The 25,904-nt window shown below is 43.7% G+C and overlaps 1 protein-coding gene across 10 annotated transcripts in view; it reads right to left on the reverse strand.

Moving 5' to 3' along the window:
- FAM107B (family with sequence similarity 107 member B) overlaps positions 1–25,904 on the reverse strand; it is a 259,956-nt gene that overhangs the window by 34,797 nt on the left and 199,255 nt on the right. For 2 of the 10 annotated variants that reach the window (XM_009457990.5, XM_016962687.4), the window contains exon 1: positions 2,701–3,091. The exons of 4 other annotated variants lie outside the window; for them this stretch is intronic. The gene's annotated coding sequence lies outside the window, so the exon portion shown is untranslated. Of the gene's footprint in view, position 1; positions 498–2,700; positions 3,092–18,748; positions 19,177–19,214; positions 19,431–25,904 lie in introns of those variants that run through there. 4 more of the 10 variants (XM_009457993.5, XM_009457986.5, XM_009457988.5 and 1 more) reach the window with 4 other exon arrangements.

The raw sequence follows: 25,904 nt of genomic DNA on the forward strand, positions 1-25,904 counted from the left end.
CTAAAATACTTTGTAAAGCAGTTCCAACAGTTTCTCTATCCACAAATAAAATAAAATTAGCTTCAACTGCATTCTCCTTTAAAAAAAAAAAAACACAGTGAAAGTCAGTTAACAAGTTTCTTAATGCCAAAGCAATCATTCTATCTGCATAATTTTCTAAGAAGCTGAACAAAATTCCACACCCTTAGCTCAAATTAACAATGGGTAAGAAGGAAGTTCTCTGGTCCCTGGTACCAGGAACCAGTCAAGGGCCATTTAACCCCACCACACAGGAAACTGGGCAAAAAGAGTAGGGGAGACACTAAGAACTGAGGCACTTTTCATACTGACCAAAACAGATGAGGCAACAGTAATAGTATGACTCGCAGAAGGAGCCCAAGCTTTAGAGTCTGAGAAACTCAGCCCCGCTCTGCCACGTATCAGCTGGCCTTAGTTCGGCAGCAAAAACAACAAAAATAATTACTTAACTAATATTAGCTTTGAGCTGGGCAGTCCTAACTGCCATTATCTCATGAATTTTTACAACACTCTGAGGTAGGTTCTGAGGGCCAGAGAGGCTAAGAAACTTGCCCAAATTCATAAAATTAATAACAATTAATAATGGGAGGGCCAGGCTTCAAACAGGCTGACTCATTTTAAAGCGGTTCAGGGGATTCAGGTAGCTTTCTGAGCCCATTTTTCCTTGTCTTCACCTCCCAGGCTTGCTGCAAGGTTTGACGCCTCTGGCCCATCCTAAGAGGCTCACTGCCACACATATGTCATATATAATTAATGTATAGTAGATATGGACTCACCTGATCACAGGCATCTCAGATAAGCTGGCCTCGCCTGTTCAGAGAGTTAGAAATGGGCTTTTTCTTTATCTCCTTTTCCTCTACCCTCCCACTGCCTTACTCCACAAACACACCTCCCCCATGAATACTTCCCACCTACCTTATGGCACTGCAGTTCACAGCACTGCAGGCATGAGAAACATGACACCCATCATGAGTATGTTTACTAAAGGAAGGGAGGTGAGTGCTAGCATTGCTCAGACAGGGCAAAGGTGCCAGGTAATTCAAAGCCAAGACAATGACAGAGAGTCATAAGGGCCGGAACTCAGACTGGGCAGGAGGAATGAGCTGGGAGAACCATTAGATTAAACTTATTTACCCAACAAGGTCTTTGCCACCCAACAGAAGGGAGGCAGGAGAGGGATGAAGGCTGGTACTGCTGGTGTGAAATGGACTGGACCAGTTGAGACTTGGGGATCTGGCACAAATGAGAGGGGCAGGGTCTCAAACATGCCAGGAGTTCTGCTTAAGGCAATAAATAATCTCACAATGGAGTGTAGCGTTGCATAAACATTGGTTTTGGAAACAGGAAGTACCAGTACCAAGCAGCTAATAAGTTTCAACAGAACATTTCAAAACAGGGTTACACTGTCCCTTTCTTTCCTGTGTAAGGTAGATGACAAATGCTATCCCCTCCAATCCTCTACCAAAAAAGTGGGTGAGCAGAAGCAGTGATGGGCGGTCAATGAAGTTCACAGAAGTATATCAACCAAAAGCTCGTTTAATCAAGTGGATGAAAAATATGTCAATAATACACCATCATCTGATGACTGAATCAGGCATTTTTTAAAGCAAGTATAGAACAATTGTGAGTACACAAGCTCCTATGGTCTAACAAGTTACCTGTCAATGTCAGACCGAAATTATTAGTTGTCATAGCAACAGTACACAACACTGCCTGCTCAGATTAGTCATAAGCAATTGAGCTCTTTGTTTTACATTATAAATATACAACTAATTATTATAAAAACTATCTTCCAAGTATTAAGAAATCACTACTTTCTCAAACCAGAGGGATTTATAACCAAACTCATAATCTTGACTTGGAGAAAAGCACCCATAAGCCTAAATGATATAAATTGAATTTATAAATGTTCAGGAAACAGGACATTGTTATTATAAAGTTGTTTAATAATTTGAAGTCATACGATGTTTTTTTACCTCAAGGAAAAACATTGATTATAAAACTGACTACTAGATTAAATAATATTATCTAACAAAAGCAGACTTACAAAGACATCTATTATTTTAATTAAGTAGTGATGACATTATGAACTTGGAATCATACTCCCACTGACATAATTTAATGCCTGATTATAAAACAAACTATTCTAAACATTTTACTTCTGTCTTTAATCTAGTTTTATTTTGCTCACTCTCATTTTTTTAAATAAGTTGTTCCCACCCCATTAGCAAGAAATAAATTTTGTTTTCTCTTAAAATGTTCACTTCTGAGATAAAGATTCGATTCAGTGACTTGGAAAAATTGGGCATTATTTGTTTCCTCACTGCATCTGCTGCGGAACCATTTTCTCTACAATTAAACATCATGGCTTTATCAAAGAACACAGGTCTAAACGTCAGAAACGCCAGGCCCAGTCCTTGCTCTGCCACCCAGGAGGCTCTGTGCCTTCAGAAAGCAAGTTCACCCCTCAGCGTCAAAGTATCCTCACCTGAGCCCTGGCCTAGGCAATCAGAGGTCCTCACTAATCGGACAGGCCAATGCTAAACTTGCAGACATCTTTAACACACACACACACACACACACACACACACACTGGGCAGTGCAATCAGGCCACACGTGATAGGCCTTTCAAATCCACACACCCCACCCCCAAAAGGGGAAACAGGAGAAATCTGATTTTACCTGGCTGCAAGTGCAATGCAGAATAACAACGTGAGCCCTAGGACACCTGTGATCCATAGGAATCCACATTAAAGCTGCACTGCTGCCTGGGGCCCTCAGGACTGGCAGGTGACGAAGCAGAGAGAGAAGACAGACCAAGCACATTCCCTTCTCAATACTCGATATACAAAAACAGCACTATTTGACTAACAATGACTAGCTTAAAGTGACTTTCCAGAGCCCTCGTCCTTCCTGTCATCAGAACCGACTGACTGGAAGGCCAGTAATTTGATATCGGAAATTTACAATTGATAAAGTCATCAATGGTGACTCCTCCCAAATGCATAGAAGATCTAGAAATGCTGATCTCAGAGTTTCTGGACTGTTCAGGGCTTGACCAGGATTCTCTGACTGAAAAATGAAATACACCAGTCAGCACTCAGCATGCCAGAGAGCAGCCCAGGCCAAAATATTCATATTTGTCAAGCCCTGACCTAATGAGAGCTCAGCTCTGGACAAAACAAAGCCGTGCGCAATGTTTAGACTTGACTGACACCTACTGTGTGCTCCGTGCTACTGCCCCTCACTTGAGCTCTCCCTGGTCCATCTGGGCCACAGGCCACACCTGGCTTCACAAGGCATCCCGCCATGGAACAGCAGGCAAAGATTTAGAAGGCCACCTCAGCAAGTGCCACTTCTCAAAGATACCCAGATAGTTTTGTGGCTAAAACAAATATAGTACCCAGGTTTTCGTTATTGAATAGAAAAGGTTCAAAGCAGGAAACGTGCACTAAGAATGGACTTTCCCCCCATGGGATTGTCAGGGCCTCTCAATAGCTTCTCCAATGCCCTGGCAGCAGCCCTCACTCCCCACCTGATCTGACCTGGGCCTGCTTCTCATGCCTCATGCCAGTCTCTCCGCCACCTTGCTCCCTGCGCCTTAGCCACACAGGCCTGCCTTCATTCCTGGAACACACCAAACTCTTTCTGGGCTGCATGTCTTGGTGCACACGATGTCCCCACCTGGAGCGCATGACCCTCCCAAGCCAGCCCCCTTCCCACACTTCTCCTGACCCCTGGCTCTTCCTCACCTTCTCAGTCTGTATTTCAACATCACCTTCTCGGATCACCAATCCAACACGGGTCCCTCCGTGGTCAACCTCTGTCCTAAGCTTGTTTCCCAACTCTCACCATCTGTAACTGTTTAATTTATTGCCAGCCCTATGTGTGTTTTTGATCTTCTCCCCTCTAGATATTTAGCTACCTAGGGGCCAGGGCCATTTCTGGTTTGTACCTTGCTGGATCTTTAAGGTTAGGAATACTAAATGTTCAATTATCATCTGTTAAAGTGATGAAATACCTCAATAAATTGTGCATGGAGAAAAGATGCAGTCCATAAACATTTTTATTTGTACTAAACTGGTCACAGTGCGAAAACAGCTGTCCACTGGTATTGGGCATAATTATTAATTTCTAGCCTCTATTTCTCCCTACTAAGTACCCAACCAGGTTGGGTCTGTGCTCTACTGTAATGTCTTGATTAAAATGGATTCTTTGTCATTTAACTGTTTAAAACTGGTAATAGAAATTATATCAACGATGATGGTTTGGTTCCCAGGTAATCCACAAAAATACGACTGCTACTACTGGTTAACATTCGAAGTGCTTACTGCATCCCAGGCACTGCTTTAAACACTCTCATATTTCATCTCAACCTTCACAACAGTTCTGTGAGGGAGGTATTATTATCCTTATTGATGGAGGAGTAGCTGAGGCCAAGGGGGATTAGCAGCCTGCCCACGGTGGTGCCATTGGAGGGGCCTAGCCAGGACCCAGCCAGGTCCCAGCCAGGTCCACCTGATGCCAGAGTGCCAGCTCTTATTCGATAATTCATCCCTTGCTAATGGAGCCCACAGGCTAGGAGGCAGGAGAGATGAGGTAAAGCTGTCTCTTCCTGATTTGGAGTCAGGCAAACCACTGTTTAAAATGTTTTTAGAAAAAGACTGAATTCGTCTTTTGAGCTCCTCTCCGTGAGTCCAGGTAATTCCCTAATTCCTCAAGCTTGCCCTCCCTGTTCCTCAGTTTCCTCCTGCTTCCCTGGACTACCCCATTAAATGCACTGCCAGACTTGGGCATTCATGACACAACCCATAATCACCTGCCTCCCCACCAGTGTGTGTGTGCACACACACATACGTGCACGCGCACACACACTCTTTCAAAAGCTCCAATTTGCTCCCTCTAGCTTTCAGAAGACTCAGGGTAAACAAGATACCTAATTAAATTATTTCACCCTGAGGTGTAAAAGGAAAATAATTCCTTGACCTTCCTATAGATGCTAAAATGCATAACTTTTAAAAGGTAACTTATTCACAAAGCACCGTTTGAATTATTATACAGCCAAAAGAATGACCAAAATTGGATGGCAATTTCCAGAAGCATCCAGAAAGAGAGTTGTGTGGAGAAGCCATCTGGCTACTGCTCACCTGATCTTGATTTTTTTTTTAACTGTATTCCTTCTCCATTTCTGAACTCAGAGTCTAAGGTGATCCTGACTGTGCCTCTGGTGAACGCAGGAAGGACTGGAAAACTGGGGTTGGGTGGGGAGTTGAGCAGGGGGCTTGCTAAGTGTGTGGAGCTGGAGACCACCTATAGTTTCCGGCTGGATTTTATAAAACACAACACCTTAATATGTTCTGCCAGGTGTAGTGACAATGTGCCTGATGAACTTGAATTCTTATTTGCTTCCAAAAGCTCTATATGAAGGGGAGCCCAAATTAGGAGATGAAAACACAGGAGAAAAAAAACTAATAATAAACTTCAACTGCTGAGTTGTGTGGGTCCAACAAAGAGTAACAGAATTATACATCCTTCAAAGCCACGCTGGTTTTGTTGATTTCCATGTGAACCAACTGGCCTAAGCTGACCTCCATTTCCCTTCCAACGCAGTCCAGCTGTGGCTTTCAACCACGGCTCACACATCAAAATCACCTGTGGAACTTCAAAAAAAAAAAAAAAAAACCTGGTGTGTAGCTCCAGCACAGGGAGCAGAGAAGAGAATCGATCAAGATCAGCCACAAGTACAACACGGCCTGTGCCGCAACACAACCATGTCCAGAGGCAGGACGGGGAGAACTGCAAGAACCATTTGGTGGACCCATCTCTTCTCCCCCACCTCCAGGACCAAGCGCGTGACCAGCCACCCACCTGCGCAGCCAGCCTTCATGAGCCCAGCTTTGCCAGCACTGAGGTCTGAGTACCAGGGACAAGGTGATAAATGGTCCTGGCAGACCTGCCAAAGAGCTTCCATTCTAATGGAAACCATACCAGGGAGATTTAAATCCCCCTGTTCTCTTAAAAAAAAAAAAAAAAAAAGAGGAGGCAACTGAAAAGGGTCCCCTAAGCAATTTCAGCACCGAACTTCAGTCCTATCAGCCCGCAGCTTCTCACTCGGTTTTCAGAGGACTTTTTTTTTTTTTTGAGACGGAGTCTCCCTCTGTCACCCAGGCTGGAGTGCAGTGGCGCAATCTCGGCTCACTGCACGCTCTGCCTCCTGGGTTCACGCGATTCTCCTGCCTCAGCCTTCTCCGAGTAGCTGGGACTACAGGTGCCAGCCACCACGCCTGGCTAATTTTTTTTTTTTTTTTTGTATTTTTAGTAGAGACGGGGTTTCACCATGGTTTCAATCTCCTGACCTCGTGATCCGCCCCCTTGGCCTCCCAAAGTGCTGGGATTACAAGCGTGAGCCACCGCGCCCAGCCTCTCAGAGGACTTTTTTGTGTAGTACTGGATTAAAGGAACTGTAAGAGCCTTCTCTAAATGTGGAGAGAATAATACTAGTATAAACCTCAACCTCCTCCTAATTCTTTCCATTTTCATACAATCTCTGAATTAACAAACGCACAACCCTTGCTTCCCCCAATCTCATTGCAACCTGCGTGCCAGGCACTCTACAACCCGTTGCTCTACTCAATAGCCTGATCCAGACCATCAGACAGTTTTAGTTCAGTGGCCCTTATGTACCCCACACTCTAGGCCTGGGTGACCACCATGCTCTAACACCAACAGTTTGTCCCATCTGCATTCTGGGTGGCTTATTTTTTTTTCGTCTTTTTTTTCTTTCCCATTTGGAACAAGTGCCCATCAAAGGCTTAGGAGATATAAAAGATGTACAAGAACAACTCCAAGATCCCTTTTAAGAGTCTTTCATCTTTCTGTAAAAACTAAACCAAGATACGTAACATATGAGTGTCACATAATATCGCATGCTAATTCAGAAGCAAGCTATATGAAGCAATAGGAAACACAGAGCCGTCAGAGAGGGAAAGCCCTGGAGGCACGAGTCAGCAATGACACCACAGGGTATTCAAGGAGCACCAATGGCCTGCAGGTGGCAGAAACAATGGAGGAACCAGCCTGAGTCAAGGAGGACTCACTAGGTAAGCTTGGGAAATAGGGCTGAAAACGTGGACTGAGCAGTCAATGGAAGGCTCGGAAGTCAGACATGGCTCACCTGCGACAGGGGCCTCAGCAAGAGACAGGTATGAGGGACACTGTTTTAGGCACATGGATTAAAAACACGGCTGCCATCAACATTGATTCAGCCTATGTAAATGTCTGGCGCGCCAGTTTATTCTCAACAAGAACTTAATCAGGGTGGCTCCTACCACCTCCATTCCTATCATCAAAATGGTTCAAAATATGCCAAAGCCCCAATGTTTACATATTAGAAATTTAAAATTGTTCCTGACAACCTTCCAGGGCTTTTCATGTCCCTGTTTCTCCCCCTACAGAGCAGATGACTGTTCTGGGAGACAGCTGGCAGCAATGAGTACAAACAGCCAACTGTGTGGCCATCCCGTCATAATTTTGTTCCCTACACATCTGTCAACTGGGTGTCAGGCACAGGGTGTGCCACTGAGTCAAGCTACAACGAAACCAGCCATCATTCTCTGTCTTTTGAAGGGAGCCAGACACCTGGCAAGTAAATGCCATCTTGTGTAGAGTCACCCACAAGAGGGAATCTGGTGAATTCATCCTCCCATTAATTCATCAAGTATTTAGTCTGTGTCTGTTAAGTGCCAGGCACTGTTCACAACAACATGGGCCTAGCAGCAAAGGACACAAAGCCACTGCCCTCTTGGGAGCCTGCATTCAGGGGCAGGCAGCCAACTGACAAACCGAGGGAAATATAATATCAGGCCGTGCAAAGTGCCACGCAGGGAAATACAGGTAAGGCAATGGAGTGGCAGGGTGCACTATTGTGGATATTCATGAAACACCGCACTGAGAAGACAGCAGACACCTGAAGGAAGTGAGGGACAGAGCCAAGGGCTACCAAGGGAAAGAGCTTCGGGCAGACGGAGCAGCAAACACAGAGGCCTGGGGTAGGTAGGGACAGAGAAGAGGCCTGACCAGGTAAGTGGCAGGGAAGCGGCATGATCAGGAACTGGGTTATGGTAAGGCTTCCTACCCTCAAAACCACAGGGGGGAGGGCAAGGGCGAGAGGCCCCGCAGTTTGTGGTCATGGCAATACAATAATAATAACACTCCTCATTCCTTATTTAGATCTGTAAACCTTTCCTAGTCCAGTCTAATACATAAAAGAAAGAAAGAAATGTAAATAGTGGATTCAACAATAAAAGAGAATAAACCATTAGGTATACTCAGAGTGTATTTTCTTCTTTTTTTCTTTTTGAGACAGAGTCTCACTCTGTCACCCAGGCTGGAGTGCAGTGGCATGACCTTGGCTTACTGCAACCTCCGCCTCCAGGGTTTAAGGGATTCTCCTCCCTCAGCCTCCCGAGTAGCTGGGACTACAGGCATATGCCACCATGCCCAGCTAATTTTTGGTATTTTTAGTAGAGACAGGGTTGCACCATGTTGGCCAGGCTGGTCTCAAACTCCTGATCTCAACCGATCCACCCGCCTTGGCCTCCCAAAGTGGTAGGATTACAGGTGTGAGCCACTGCGCCCGGCCTTAGAGTGCATTTTCTACTCCAAAAAGTTCAACTCATACTTAGTGATGGAAAGTAAATTTGAACATTTTCAAATGTAATGATGATATTAACCAGTAGGGATGCCCTCAAATATAATATCCTCAATTGTTTTAAGCAGAGGACAGAATGGTCTTTTAATCTAAAACAATATTAGAATATGCAATTAAGTAGTTTTCCTTCACAGTCTACACTTCAAAGGGTGATGCACCTTCCTAAACAGTCTTGGGAGAGATTCTAAACCCTGAGAGTCACTGACATATTTAACTAAAGCCACAGAACTATACATTCAGCTGGAGAAGTCAGTGATAATGTCTTCAAGCTTTACTACAAGTGGTAGAGGCAGAGTTGCTAATTTCCTGCTTTGTGGGGGCTTTGTAGCTTCTGTAGGCATCTTAATTATCAACTATATCATAAGAAATGTAAAACAAAGAAATACAAACATGATGAAATCTTCCACTTGCAGGAAAACAGATGATCATCAAATTTGGAGGCCTGTCCACAAAAGACAAAATTCTGGAAGTAGCAATCCTTTACGACAATACCACGTCAGCCACATTATTAGTTGCAAACATCCTTTCTAAATCCAGGGGCAAGCAGGGAACTAATCCCCAGATGTGAGCTGCCCTTTGCATTTCTGAAGCCACTTGAACTTCCAGCCATAAAACTGTGACACTCACACCATTGGCAAACAGCTCAGACACAATAACTCAGAAGTTGATTGCATGCTAATTTCCATGTTATTTCTCAACCATGAGAGTAGCTCTGTTATCCCATAGGACAAGATATTCTTTTGCCATTTCACTTAGATAAGAAATAGAACTTGCCTGAGCTATAACAGAAATGAGAAAAAGCAAATTATGTCTCTGCTACATGTGAAAGTTTAATTTATGCAACTTTTCTTGAACAAGTCAAAACTTGTCTATTCAATCAATGAATTACTACTGAAATAAAGCGGAAAAACTGTGAAGCTTAAAACAGCCACAGAAAGGTTACGATAGTCTGTTAAACAAATAAAAACTTGAGGGAGAAAACAGATCTTTGTTACCACTCAAATTGGAAATACTGCGGTTTTACACGTAGAAGGCAACCTACAGATGAGGGAAACAGTTTAACAGACATTTCTCTCGTAACAAAAAATACTTATTTTTTTCTTCTGATTTTAAAAGCAATGTGCTGATCACACAAAATTTGGAAAATACAGAAAAGTATAAAGAAAATTTCCCCCATGAATGCATAATTTAAAATATTTATATTTTGATACATTTCCTTTCAACTAATACAATACACACCTCTTTTCATTTTTTAGCAAAATTGGGATATTAAATAGATAATTTATTACATTTGTAAGCATTTTACCTGTAATAACTTTTTCAATATATGGCTGCAAAATCTGCCATTACATGAATGTATTATAGCTGACTTAACTATTCCTCTATTGTCCTATTCAAAATGCAAGACAGACAAATTTTAATGTAACAGAGTAGGAAAGATCATTGCTATGGCTTCAGAATATTGTAACTAACCTTTAGACACTACCACTCATCAGGTTTTGGTGTGGTATCAAGGAAGAATGGCCGTAATTATCTGAAAAGGTTATTTCAATTCTCTGGCCTTTCCCAATGATGTAACTGTGTGAAACTAGATTTTCTGCATACATGACCCCCAAAACAACCTACCCCGACAGACTGATTACAGAAGCAGACATGAGAACACAGCTATTTTCTATCAAAGCTGGTTATGAAACAGATTCACAAAAATGGAAAACAATGTCGCTCTTCTCACTAAATTTTTTTTTGGTTTTCACTTTAAAAAATCACTAAAGAGATAAATAAAACAATGTGAAACATTCATCTCATACTTTTTTTTGTTTTAGTAAGGTTATTCTTCATTATAAATGGCCTTTTTATTAGTATGTAACAGGTTTATTACTGTTTGTTATTTTTAAGTGAACTTTTAAAATTTCTCAGTTTCAATTTTTAACATAGTAAAATATCAATAGATATAACCAAAAAAAAGTTCTTTAAGATTCTCAAATACTTTTTAAAACAGTGTAAAGGGGTCCTGAGGTCAAAAAGATTGAGACCCAGCAGGTAACAGAATGAAGAGTTTAACAGATTAATAAATCCATTGACATTGTGTTTGCTTGTTACTGACTTCTGCTTAAAAAGAGACTGCTCCGAGACGTTGAGCAGATCAGCGGCAGCTTTCTTGGGTAGAATTCTTCCTCTTCCGGCCACATTTAGTCTCTGAATAATTAGGCCCCCAAATACTTGATCCATTTCACGATTCTATATCAAAATAGTTTTCAAAGCAGATACTGCAGGTTTGTGAGGAAACAGTGCCCCCAAGAATCAGAGATGCAGATCTCTCACCATGACTACCTCACCACTTATTTGTTAAAAAAAAAAAATAAGATAAAATATTATAAAAACATTTTTGCTGTGGTAAGGGCAAACTGATTCAGATGACAGTATCTGAAATACACTCATCTCCATGGTTAATCATCACCTATTTTGACTTCCTCCCACCCAAATTGCACAAGTTAATTCTGTGAATTCTGCAGGGCAAATGGCACCAGTTTCCTTCCACCTGTTAGTGCCCAGATCGCAACAGAAATAAGGAAACACCCATTTATTTCCTGTTACAGCTTTACTTTCTAATTACTAACAATCCAACTGAAAAGCCCAAAACTATTATAACATTACAGATATTTCTAATATCTCAAGAACAGGAATCCTACTATACCATTGTCCTACTCTTCCATATATAGTATTTTCTACACTTTCGTTCTAAAACAACAAAATGGTCACACTTGAAAAACTGGGCTGGGCTGGGCATGGTGGCTCATGCCTGTAATCCCAGCTACTTGGAAGTCTGAGGCAAGAGGATTACTTGAGCCCAAGAGTTCAAGACCAGCCTGGGCAACATAGCAAGACCCTGTCTCTAAAAAATCAATTTAATTCTTTAAAAAATTGGGCTGAAAATTAAAACAAACTCTTTCATTAAAACACGTATTTATTGAGTGTATAGCTTGTGCCAGGCATATGTCTTGACACTGAGGATAAAGCAGTAAAACTCCCTGCCTCGTGGACTTATTTACCATAGCTTATTTTCTACTGGGAGAAGCAGGCATTCGACAAAGGAGTAGCAATAAAGTGTGCTGGGTTTTAACAGAGGAAGCCAAGGTCACCATGAGAACAGACCACAGAAGTCCAGGGAGAGCATGTGATGAAATGCAGTCCAAGGGGAGAATCCTCAGCAGACATAGGTGCATGGGCTTGGAGCACAAGATGAGCCAGAAGAAAGATGGGACTCAAGCCTGGGGTTAGCGCACAGATACAAACCCAGACTCCCCGGGGAAAGAATGAGGCCAAGTGCTGAAATAGAGGACACTGAGGAAGAACCAGTTCAATGGATCAGAGAAAACAAGGAAATGTGTTACAGACTCACTGCATTTTAGATACCTGCAAAGCATGCAAGACTATAAAGGATGCACTGACATAGGTGCTTGAGCTCACAAGTTAGGTATGGGCTGGATACGTAGATATGACAGCCAAAATCCTACAGCAAACGAAGTGGCTGAAACTGCTATTCCTCAGCAGGGTGGCAAAAGTGTCCTCAAAATACCCAAATACAAAGGGGTGGGGAGAGGAAGGGGAGGCTGCAAAGGAGGCTGAAGGGGATAATCGAGCGAGAGAAGGAAACCCAGGGGAGAGTGTCTCAGGGGCTCAGAGGGCAGGGGGATGTTTCACAGAGGAGGATGCGCTCCACAGTGGTAAATCCCAGCTGGCAAATGCTGCTGAGAGGCCGAGCAGGAACACAACCAGAGGGCCCTGTGGAACTCACAGCAGGGCGGACCTAAGGCCTCTCTGCAGCGCTGGCTTCATGGGCATGGGACCTTCACAGCCCCCATGCCTGAGGGGCCCTACGCTTCATTTAGTGCTTTGCTGTTACCATCTTGAAATTCTTAATTTTTGAACAAAGAACCCTGTATTTTCACTTTGCACTGGGCCCAGAAAATTTTGTAGCCAATCCTGACCCTCTGATATCAGTTTCACTAAAGTAGCAGAGATAAAAAACAGAATCTAGTGGATTGAGGAGTGAAAGGGGAATGAAAGAATAAGTAGGTAACACAGTGACTTTAAGGTGATCCCACATTCCTCTCCACCTACTGTTCACCTGTCACCTGCTTCTAACAACAGAAGATAGCAAAGGTGATGAGATGTCACTCCTGTGAAGCCATCATGCTGCAATCTTCCATCCTTGCCAGCTGTAAGGAAGGACCTGTGCGGCATGGAACTGCAGGCGACCCATGTCCCACAACTGCAGGGAAATGAATTCTGCCCATGACCTGAGGGAGCCTGGAAACACGCTTCCTCAGTCGAGCCTCTGATGAGACCACAGCCCTGGCGCCCACCTGGACAGCAGCCTGGTGAGAGCCTGAAGCACAGAAACCAGCTAGGCTGTGCCCGGGCTCCTGAGCCATGGAACTGGTGAGGGAACCAACACAGGTTGTTTATGATACTGAGTGTGCAATCATTTGCTGTGTAGCAGTAGGTAATAGTACAAGGCAGAAAGTAGAACATGCTCTCAAAATGTTTCATCAAGAGAAGGAAAGAGAAAGTGGTCACTGAAAGAGGTGAGTTCCAAGAAGGGCTTGGGTTCTGTTTTTGTCGTTAGATAGGAGAGACCTGAGCACTTGTAAATGCTCATGAGAAGGAAATACCAGGAGAGAGGTTTACATCGGAGGTGGGGCCGGGCGCAGTGGCTCACGCCTGTAATCCCAGCACTTTGGGAGGCCGAGGCAGGCAAAACACGAGGTCAGGAGATGGAGACCATCCTGGCTAACACAGTAAAACCCCATATCCACTAAAAAATACAAAAAAATTAGCCAGGCATGGTGGCGGACGCCTGTAGTCCCAGCTACTTTGGAGGCTGAGGCAGGAGAATGGTGTGAACCCAGGAGGCGGAGCTTGCAGTGAGCCAAGATCGTGCCACTGCACTCCAGCCTGGGTGACAGAGCGAGACTCTGTCTCAAATAAATAAATAAATAAATAAATAAAAATAAATAAATTGGAGGTGGGAGAGAATGGTGGTGCAGAAATGGATTTCTAGAGAATAAATAAGATTCCTCTTTCACTATAAACAGAAAAATGAGAAAAGTACAGGTCCAGGAGCAGGCGGATTTGCAAAGGGGCAGTGGGAAGGTCAGAGAATGGCCTTCGCACAACTGTCCCGTGAGCTGTGGAAAGATCATCTGCCGAGAGTGAAATGAGAGGAGGAGGGATGGGCTCAGTATGAACCTAGAGATTTAAGAAGTGTGGAGGAGGTTGGAAAAGTCATTATGGAGAGGAAGAGGGTTGATGAGGAAAATTTGATTTCCAAGCAGTGTTGAGGCCCTGGTGAGGCAGAGATCAGGATCATAGAGAGGCAACCGTGTAACTTTCTCTGGCAGAACTCAGAAGTCCAGGGACAGGCATGGGTGGGCCGCCCAATCCCCCAGAAGAGTGAAGTAAGGGATTCCAGGGTGTTGACAAGCGCATCGCTGAAATGTTGTAATTCAAAAGCAAAGGCAAAGTCCAGCAGGAGCAGAGGGGTTGGAAAGGGACCTGGAATGGGAAAAATCTGATGTTCTTATTGTAATCTGTCAGCTGAGCTGAAGGACAGTAGCTTCTGGTGAGTGGGATCTCTGGATTTCAGCTCAGAAGCGGTTCCTGGTATTAACAGTGTCTTTTTAGGGTAACCTCCTCCTCCTAGTTTGAGCACTGGAAGTCCTGCGTCCTGTGAAACTCCTTAGTCCTCAGACTGAACATCCCCATCCCAAAAAGCTCCTGCTGCCACTCCAGTCTCAGGCAAACCAGGCTGCTGGTCACTCAGCTCCGGCTGCCATGGAGTCCCCGGTGAGCTTTGACAAATACTGACCCCTGCAGCAGATGACTGTGAGCCAGGGGCCAAAACTTTCAATGAACGAACGAGGAGCTACGACCAGGAAATGCTAGCACTGAGGGTAGAGGACAGAATACGACTGAGACAAGGCTCAAAGCAGCAGCGAGGGGAAGGGTCATGACCCAAAAGTGGCCATGAGGGCAGGAACCTGAGCTCTGCCTCCAGATCTCAAGGCATATACGGGGTGGGAGAGGGTGCACTCCCATTCCCAAGGGAGCCAAGGCAGCACTGAACTCGGAGAGTGGCTCTCGGTTAGACCAGGAGGTGAAGATACTGGGGGAGGAGGAGGCTGGCTGATGATCCCAGGGTTAGACCAGGAGGTGAAGATACTCAGGTAGAAGGCTGGCTGATCCCAGGGTTAGACCAGGAGGTGAAGATACTGGAGGAGAAGGCTGGCTGATGATCCCAGGGTTAGACCAGGAGGTGAAGATACTAGAGGAGGAGGCTGGCTGATCCCAGGGTTAGACCAGGAGGTGAAGATACTAGAGGAGGAGGCTGGCTGATGATCCCAGGGTTAGACCAGGAGGTGAAGATACTGGAGGAGGAGGCTGGCTGATGATCCCAGGGTTAGACCAGGAGGTGAAGATACTGCAGGAGGAGGCTGGCTGATGATCCCAGGGTTAGACCAGGAGGTGAAGATACTGGAGGAGGAGGCTGGCTGATGATCCCAGGGTTAGACCAGGAGGTGAAGATACTCAGGTAAGAGGAGGCTGGCTGATGATCTCAGGGTTAGACCAGGAGGTGAAGATACTTGGGTAGGAAGAGGGCGGCTGATCTCTGGGTTAGACCAGGAGGTGAAGATACTCGGGTAGGAGGAGGGTGGCTGATCTCTGGGTTAGACCAGGAGGTGAAGATACTGGAGGAGGAGGCTGGCTGATGATCCCAGGGTTAGACCAGGAGGTGAAGATACTGGAGGAGGAGGCTGGCTGATGATCCCAGGGTTAGACCAGGAGGTGAAGATACTCGGGTAGGAGGAGGGTGGCTGATCTCTGGGTTAGACCAGGAGGTGAAGATACTCGGGTAGGAGGAGGGTGGCTGGGGTGGCTGATCTCTGGGTTAGACCAGGAGGTGAAGATACTGGGGAAGGAGGCAGCATGGGAGCGGGCTGATCCCAAGGCAGGAGCACAGCACCTGGTGGAAGAGGCTGGAAGGGAAGGGAGAGAGGGTGGGGTGGAAGGGGGAGGCAAAGAGCAGTCCCAGGAACCTGGAAGGAGGGGGAGAGACAGGGCATGAAGGTGGGATCCTAAATCCCAGAATCGTCGGCAACATAATAAATGGCAACACCAGGAGAGCTGGCATCTGACGATGTCTGTGGGACACAGTGCATAGGTAGATTTTAACACACTGAGATTGCTATTTGGTATAATGACATGTTTATCCTGAAGAAATGAAGTTAGGAATTTTCTGAGCTACAGAATGAATTTTTTGGTTCTCATTGAAAGGTCTGTTGCTCTTGGAACTCAATTCTCAAAGGTCTGTTTCACAAATAATCATCCTCGTTCTGATGTTTATTCAAATCTTTGCCCACCCTCGAGTCTCCTTAAATTCCTCATATTCCACAAATGATGTGTGTTTGTTATCTGAATCCAGAAAACCCTCATGGGTTTGCAGATATGACTGCCAATAACTGATATAGAAATAGAGAGTGTAGAAAATATTTCTTGACAATAAAAGTCAGAAGGAAGATTCGAGTTATCCTATCCCCATGAAAGGAAGGGGAGGGTACATGTTGTGTTGTGGTGAGCTGCAGTTTGCATTGTGCACATATGTGTGTGTGTGTGCATGCATGCATGCATGCACACATGTGTTATGTTAAGATCATAACATGTGGTGATCTAAGTCCTCCAGAAGCTAGACAGACTCAACATATTGTTCCAGCAAAAACTTTAGCATCATTTAGAAAAAAATATAGCAGAAAAAAATTCCTCAACTCAAGAACAACACAGGTACTTCTGTTCAGTGTAACCTTCCTCTCAAGTTTTGGGGAAGATGGAAATAGGCCAGGACTGGAGGGGTGGAGCCCTCACACAGTCAGCTCACAGGTCAGCAGAAGTGACAGGTACTCCAGACTTAAGACCTTGAGGGAAACCAAGGTTCCTCTGTCTCTTCTCTGATATAATCAAGTTCTTTCTTCCCTTCTCCCTCCTCAATGCAACGCCGTGCTTCCCCAAACAAGATCTGGGACTCTCGCGCCTACTGAGATGGACAGAGAGCCTCACAGGTGTCAACAGTTTCAAGAACCTTGCCCAGCCTCAGCCAACAACCAATCAGGCAGGCTGGGCGAGCCCAGAGGTTCCCAGAAACCAGAAACTAGGGCAGAAACACCCAGCAACTCAGTCCCTTTTCTAAAACAGAGCTACCAATAAATATATAAATCACTGTCATGAGCCATAGAAAGGGAAAGCTTTTATAAATCAAAGCAACCAAATATTAAGCCAATATTACTTAGGATTGCATTTATCATTGCTACAGAAAAAAACTGTATGTAAATAAATGTGAATGCATACAAGGTAATTAAGTGTCCTATGTTAATATAAGAGTAGCCCATATTTCTGAAATGAAACGACATTGAAAACGTACCTACCAAAAAAATGTGGTGTGTGTGTATGTGTGTGTGTGTGTGTGTGATCTGTTTATCTAGGTCAACATTAGATTTTTACCCAATATCTGTGTACACCAAGGCCCAGCAGGGCAGGGTGGTTACACAGTGTATGTAGCAAGACAAGCCATAGCCACTGTGAGAATGACTGCCCAAGAGGAAGGAGAGCATTAAATCTCCTTAGACAAGTACTGACAGGGACTGGAAATGCTGTTTCCACAGTGGCCACCCAAGACATTCTCTCCCTAATCCTAACCAAGGAATAAGAAGCAAATTAAAGGCCAGGCACAGTGGCTGACGCCTATAATCCCAGCACTTTGGGAGGCTGAGGTGGGCGTATCGCTTGCGGTCAGGAGTTCAAGACCAGCCTGGCCAACATGGTGAAACCTCATCTCTACTAAAAATACAAAAATCAGCTGGGCATGGTGGCGAGTTCCTGTAATCCTAGCTACTTGGGAGGCTGAGGCAGAAGAATCGCTTGAACCTGGGAGGCAGAGGTTGCAGTGGGCTAAGATTGCACCACTGCACTCCAGCCTGGATGACAGAGTGAGACTCCATCTCAAAAAAAAAAAGAAGTAAATTAAACTCAGCACATATCAGTGTTTTGTTGTGGTCATGTGTTCATTTTTTTTTTTTTTTTAATCCACAACTGTGAAGGAGGAGGTGACGGCAATGAGCAGAATGCTTTCAAATCAAGTGCTATTTTGCTAAAATCAAATATGTCTTAGCTCAGGCTGCTATAACAAGCTGCCATAGGCTGGGGGCCTTAAACAACACTTGTCTATTTCTCACAATTCCAGAGGCTGGGAAGTCCAAGATCAAGGTGCCAGCAGATCGGGTGTCTGGTGAGGGCTCCCTTCCTGACTGGCACACAGCCACCTTCTGGCTGTGTCCTCACATGGTGGACAGCAGGGAGAGTGAGAAAAAAGCTCTCCTGTCTCTTCTCCTGGAAGCACTAATCCCATTCTCAGGACTCCCCAAGGCCCCTCCTCCTAAAACCATAACATAAGGGGTTCAAATTTCAACATATGCATTTTTGGGGGTGACACACACATTCAGATCATAACAAGTACTTCAAAATATATTATCAGGCCTACAATCTTCACTAGATAGTCAAATTTTACTGGAAATAGATATCTTCAGAGAAAATGCATAATTATCAGGATCCTAGACACTTAATAGAGCATGGATAAAATAATGCAGATAAAAGTTAGTGAATCCAAAAAGAGTTCTTAAAAAGCTAAGTAAAAGGCGACTCATCCAGAGTTTGACAGACATGGTTGGCATCTGAAGAAATTTTAGGAAAAAAAAAATAGTTCACAACTACACAAGACACAGCCTATTACAAAGCTCTCTTCCTGGCAAAGACACACTATTCAATACCACTCACTATAACAACATATAATTTTTATTTAGTCTCATACAAGTCTGCTATTCTGTTAACAAGTCTAAGTTCACACAACATTTTCTAGAGAAGGACTACATTATTCAACAGCCATAGAAAGGTCCCAGTGTTTATTCTTACCTCAGATATCTATTTTCTTGTTTATGTTTTAATCATGGACATTCAAGGTGGTGAAAAATTATCCTTTAGCAAGAGAAGAGTTAGCCCAGGAAGTCATCCCCATCCATGTCACCCATCAAGGCCTAAGTGACGAACGGTTACAGAGACTGACCTAACCTCACCTCAGTAGATATAGGCAGGCTCCTTAAGCCCAAGGTAGCAAATAAAAAAATCGCAGTAAGAATGCACCTTCTGACTGTGGTAGTTCCTTAGAGCGGTGAAGAAAAGCACCCAAAACAAGAATTAACCATCCCCCCAAAGAACTCTCTTTCTGGATATCAAAAGACCCACAGTTCAAGTTCAAAGAGAAACACTCTAGCAACTTCTGAAAGCAGGAACTGTATGCAACTGAATGACCTCATCCGGCACAGAAGCCAGAGCAAACAATGAAAAACAAACCGTACCAACTCTGGTACCAGTTACTGACCTTCCAGACCAAGAGAACGTGCTGGCAGCACTGGTGAAATGTACTTGTCGGTAAAAAAAATCAGCTCCTCTACTTGTAAGCAAATATGCACGCAGACTCTCCAGCCCTGGGTGGGTACGATCCCCGTTGCAACACTCACACAACCTGACTGCAGGAAGCATGCGTGAGTCAACCTCCAATTGGAGGAGGCCAAGTTCTCGCACTTCTTAGAGCATCACCACAACACCTACAGCATGGAGGCCTGAGACCAATCAGAATGGCCCTCCTGAGGCTGGGATTCATGGCATCACAGCCCACTTTATAAAATGTGCTAAGAATTTTCTATGAGGAAGGGTTATGTTTAACATGGCGGAAGATAGGTGCAGTGGTGTGCACCTGTGGTCCTAGCTACTCCAGAGGATCGCTTGTACCCAGGAGTTTGAGGCTGTAGTGCACTATGATCACATCTGTGAAGAGCCACTGCATTTCAACCTGGGTAACACAGAGACCCCATCTCTTTAAAAAAAAAAAAAAAAATTATATATATATATATATATTAGAGTGTGTGTGTATATATGTTATGTATAGGTGTATGTAGATATACATATATATTAGATGGGAAAAAAATGACAAGCAGAAGGGACTTGAGTTCCAGTCCCAACTCTGCCCAACTATATCTGTATGATCTCTGGGCTGAAGGATCCTCCCCTCTAAAACAAGGAGTTTCCTTCCAGTTCTAGATTGTTATTACTAAATTATTAGGAAATAGCAAATATATATCAAAGCAGCAAGAGTGGAATTACCATTGCAGAGGCACATATAGATGCCCACTTGGTGACATCTGGCCCACAAGTACATTTCAACTCCTGCACCAAGCCCAGTGCATGGCAGACACCAGCTACCTCCCAGTGCCGCAGCCCTGCTCAGTCAGTGCACTGTGGAGAGAAACAGGCTTGGTGGAAAGCTCTGAAAACTGTCTGCTATGGTTTCACTCTGTCCCCCAAAGTTCATGTTGAAACTTAATCCTCAATGCAACAGTGATGAGGCCATGAGGGCTCCACCTCATGAATGGATTAATGCTGTTAATGTGGAAGTGGGATATAAAATGGAAGAGTTCGGCCCCCTTCCTCTTTTGCCCTTCCACCTTCCACCATGGGATGATGCAGCAAGAAGGCCCTCACCAGATGCAGGCCCTCGACCTTGGACTTCCCAGTCTCCAGAACTATAAGAAACACATTTTTGGCTGGGTGTGGTGGTTCACGCCTGTAATCCCAGCACTTTGGGAGGCCAAGGCAGGAGGATCACTTGAGGTCAGGAGCTCAAGATCAGCCTAGACAACCAACATGGTGAAACCCCATCTCTATTAAAAATACAAAAAAAAAAAAAAATTAGCAGGACATGGTGGAATATGCCTGTAGTCCCGGCTACTTGGGAGGCAGAGGCAGGAGAATCACATGGACCCCAGAGGCAGAGGTTGCGGTAAGCTGAGATCACCCCACTGCACTCCAGCCTGGGCAACTCCATCTCAAAATAAATAAATAAGTAAATAAGTTTCTTTTCTTTGTAAATTACCCAGTCTGTGGTATTCCACTACAGCAGTATAGAACAGACTACAACAGCATCTATAAACAATGCTGTTTGACTCACACTTGATTCACTTGGATTCCTTCCAAATGATCATTGTGGATACATGATATAAAAACAAACAAACAAACAAACAAACAAAAACACCCTAGGGCCCAGGAGTTTATCTGCTCTTTCTGCTCCTTCTCTCATAATCTACCCTTCCCATGACACAGGGAATATTTTGGTCCTCTCAACATGAAATGCCACAAGACCAGGGTAGACACTTAAGGGTTCAGCTTCCAAGCTCTGCTTATAAAAAATGCAAAATCTCAGTTCAGTAAGAACAGGGTTTAGTACAATACACAAACACTACTGAATATGCATGCCACCCTGAGAAAAAATCTTGAATTAGTATGTAATAAATAGATAACAAGGTGATATTCCTCAGGCATCCTGACACAGTTATTCCCAACTGAATCTGTAAGAGTGAACTGTTACTCTTTACATTCTGTACCCTGAGACATCACAATATGTATGCACGGTGGATATAATCTATCCAATATCTCAAAACTGAACCCTAGTTTTGTTGTTGTTTTAACCTACACATTATTAACAAGGATCTTCAGTAGGACATTTTGCAAACCAGTACAAATGTGCCCTGGGCAAACAGCATTTGGGAAACACTGCTCCCACATACACTTGCAGAGTTCCTGCCAATCAGGAGCTTCCACCGTCACCCAAGTGTCAGAACAAAGCCCAAGTGGCTGATCACAACTGTCCACCTCTTGGCAGCCCATCAGACTAGCAGGCCAGACATACTGTTTTTATCCAATGGACCACAATTGGCCAAGAGACGAGACTGAGAAAAGGCTTAGCACACAGACCTCTCACAGATTATTAGTACATTTTAGTCAACTCCTAGAAAAAGAATTACGAAATTATACTGTTAGTATGAAGGGTAGGAAATAAAATTACTTGATTTTTAATAACATTACATTCACACTTTTCCCCAAAGCATCTCCACCCCCAACACAAGTCATATATGGCCCTATAAATTCTGTATGAAGATGGTGAAATCTCTTCGTAATTCGTGTATAATTGGCCACAGCTAGCAAATAACAGGATGATTGAATCCAGGCCTGTTTTATTCCAAAAATCATATGACCCTAGGGTACAGTGTGCCCCATCGGAGAACACACCAGGAAAAGAAATATGACCTCCTTTATTAACAGTCTTTCATACTGACCTTTAATGAAAACACTGACTTTACCGACCATTGGGAAAGTAGCTCATAAAACTAAGTTATCTGTATGAGTCAATAATAAGCACTAAAGGGGTTAAGCTTCTTGCACTGAATAAAGCAGGTGGCATATTTTTTAGAATTTCTAGTTTAAGTAGCTTGTACCTCCCTGTACTAGGGATCACACGCTAAAGAAGTTTTTTTTTTTTTTTTGAGATGGAGTCTCGCTCTATTGCCCAGGCTGGAGTGTAGTGGTGCACTCTTGGCTCACTGCAGCCTCCACCTCCCAGGTTCAAGTGATTCTCCTGCCTCAGCCTCCTGAGTAACTAGGATTACAAGAGCGTGCCACCACACCAGCTAATTTTTGTATTTTTAGTAGAGAAGGCATTTCACCATGTTGGCCAGGCTGGTCTCGAATTCCTGACCTCAAGAGTTCTGCCCGCCTCAACCTCTGAGAGTGCTGGGATTACAGGTATGAGCCACTGCGCCCGGCCAAGAAGCTTTTCAATGGAGAGCAATACAAACACAGTCAAGAAAAAGCACTGTGTGATGGCCTGGACACCAAGGGAATACCACACACGTCACAAAGGAGCTCACGCAGGCACAGGGGCCAGGGAAACCTAACATCTAAAAGATCTTTAGGGTACAGCTTCCAAACTTTTCTAACAGCAACTGACAACCAGAAAAACATTTTACATCACAATGCAGACAGACACATGTGTGCACGGGCTCACAAAACAATATAAATACCTCATATGGGCACACATTTCCTAATCCACTTTATGTTTTAAAATGCGGGCTGTGACCCTCAGTATAAAAACACTGAGTCAGATCCAGCAAGGGATGAAAGAATAAGCCATGTGGTCTATCCATACAACACAGATATTAGGCATTTTTCAGCCTTAAAAAGGAAGGAAATTGTCATACATGCTACCACATAGACAAGTCTTGAAGACATCACACTAAGCGAAATAAGCCAGTCACAAAAAGACAAGTACTGTACGATTCCATTTATATGAGCTCCCTAGAAGAGTCAAACTCACAGAAAGTAGAATGCTGCTTCCCAGGGGCTGGGAGAAGGGAATGGGGAGGAATTGTATTATGGGTACTGAGTTTTGGTTTGGGATGATGAAAAAGTTCTGGAGATGGATGGTGGAGATGGTTGCACAACAGTGTGGTTAAATGGTTTACCTTGTTATGTATATTTCACCATGATTTTTTAAAAAGCCACTGAGTTGGCCACACGCAGTGGCTCACGCCTGCAATCCCAGCACTTTGGGAGGCCGAGGCGGGTGGATCACGAGGTCAGGAATTCGAGACCAGCCTGGCAAACATGGTGAAACCCCGTCTCTACTAAAAATTCAAAAATTAGCTGGGCGTGGTGGTGGGCACCTGTCATCCCAGCTATTCAGAAGTCTGAGGTAGGCAAATCATTTGAACCCGGGAGGCGGAGGCTGCAGTGAGTGAAGATCGCGCAATTGCACTCCAGCCTAGGCAACAGTGCAAGACTACATCTCAACAACAACAACAACAACAACAACAACAAAAAGCCACTGAGTTAGAAAGCAGTGAACAGTGGGAAAACTCTCATAAAATTATGGCTTTCTGTACTATGTGATATTAGTAAAACTGGCACAATTGGAACCAAACATTTACAGTAGTATTCTGTGGCATTAGAATTCTAACAGTGCAAACACATCTTTGTACTTTATTTTTTTCTATCTATAAAACAGGAATAAGGCTACTTACTACAAAATGAAAGAAGATTGCAAGTCTCAAAAACTGTTTTATTAGAAAAGTTGAGAATACCAATGAAAACCTAGTTAAGAACAGAAATGATCAGATCCCTGAATAGAGAAGGGGTATTTTAGATTAAATCTTCCCAGAGTATTTGGGATCAGTAATGTGTTGCCTCTATTAAACACGATGAAAAAACAGCAACACTGATTACAAGCAGAATGGAAAAAATACATAATAATGCATGGCTTTTTTGATCAATAATTGTTTCTTCATATTGTCAATGTATGCTTACAAAGAAGTTTCTCTATTCAAATGCTTCCATTCACTGACAGAACACTGCTTATGATGAAATCTTACAGAAAACATGCATGCCTTTTATGGTTGGATATGCCTCCTTGCCTCACAGGGCCCAACTGAGACAATATTCTAATTGCGTATTCTCAATGTGTACTTACAAAGGTGTTTCTCTGTCAAATCCTTCCATTCCCCGACAGAAAACAGTTTATGATACATCTTAAAGAAAGCATGCTCATATTTGCATTCTATCGCTGGATTTTTCTGCTTGGCCTCATGGGGCCCAATGGAGAAAGAATCATGTTCTAATAACGTATTCTCGATGTGTGCTTACCAAGGTGTTTCTCTGTCAAACTCTTCCGTTCACAGAAAGAAAACAGCTTCATGTGAATCTTTAAAAAGGCGAGCTTACGTTTGCCTTTTATAGCTACGCATATAAACTTGCATAGTACGAAGAAATAAAAAAAAAAGTTCTAGTTTTAAAAACTGTTTCTTTTTAAAAACTGTATTTCCGAAGGTATACAGATCAATATCAGAGTGTTAGCCCCTGATTTTCAGGTTGAGATCCTGGGATTTCAGCTCCCAAGATGGCAGGAGAGGCCTTGTTCTGTAACGCTAATCTCAGCTCATTTCCAAGTGCCAAGCCTTGAAACTCAGATCTGTAAACCTCTGCTTATAACGTAACAACACAGGTCCACATTAATAACCATGATGAAGCAGGCCCAATGTTTTTAACCCCCAATGTGAACAAAAGTATTTACTTATAATCTAGTTTTCTGTGCATTCTCCAATATTGAAGTCGTTTCTCTTTAAAATAAACATTTTAGGACAGTTAATATTTCTGTAACTGCAGCCAGCCAGGAAATACATTGAGTTACACGAAGTTTTTTATTAAAGGTGGTATGGCTAATGCCACCTAAAAATGGCTCCCTTCCCCCAGTTCTTCCCAATGGAACTTAGTCCTAAAGCTGACACCCATTTTCACGTTTAAATAAGAGCTTCACAGGGCTCTCAACCTCTACATCCAGAGCCAGGGCGTGCGGGTACAAAGCTTTCTTTCCATTTGGAAAAGTTCATTAAATGAAATGGTAATGAACTCCGCTTCCAAGCAGAATGAGCAACTATGCTAACACTTCTGTTAACTGCAAGCAGGTGCCAGCCTCCCTAATGACAGGAAGTTCCCTGAGGGCGAATATCCTGCACTTATCTGTGCCCTGGATGCTGGATCCTTCATTTGGAGTTGAACAAACATCAGTTGAATTAATACATTCCATAAACTCAATCCAGTCTCACTCATCTGTCTTCACTCTGCCAAACCTCTTTGAGTAATTTCCTCAACGTTAGAAATATAGTGAAGAAAAGTCTAGAATAAACAAGTTGCTTCCCTATCACGGAGACACATTTCCTTCGGAGATTCTGAAGTAACACTACTGGCTTATAAATATGACAAGCCTTCACTGGGGAAAAAAAGAAATCCATCGGACTTGCCGAGAGAGGGGACCTTGCCAAATTGCTCACTTTCTGGTCCTGTTTATAGAGTGAGTGATAGCAGTCTTCATTTGCGATACATTTTCCGGAGTCCGGAAGCAGCTACTGGCCATTCAGAAGGCAAGAAGACCTCACCAACTGCACCCTCGGTCACAAGAAAGAATTATTTACTTGGGAATTCCTGTTCAGCAAAAGAAAAACAGAACTATTTAAGAAGAGATTAGAACAAGGAAGAATGGGGCAGAAGAGAAGTATGCATATCATTCCTGGCAAATCATTGTTGGGAACAAACAATGACAATCAAATTTTAATCTAAAGAATGCTGCAAGTTAGCTCACCTGTGGTTTATCACTACCCCAAGTGCTGATTACTCAATCAGGGTC

This window comes from Pan troglodytes, chromosome 8, assembly GCF_028858775.2.
Source record: "Pan troglodytes isolate AG18354 chromosome 8, NHGRI_mPanTro3-v2.0_pri, whole genome shotgun sequence".
NCBI lineage: Eukaryota > Metazoa > Chordata > Mammalia > Primates > Hominidae > Pan > Pan troglodytes.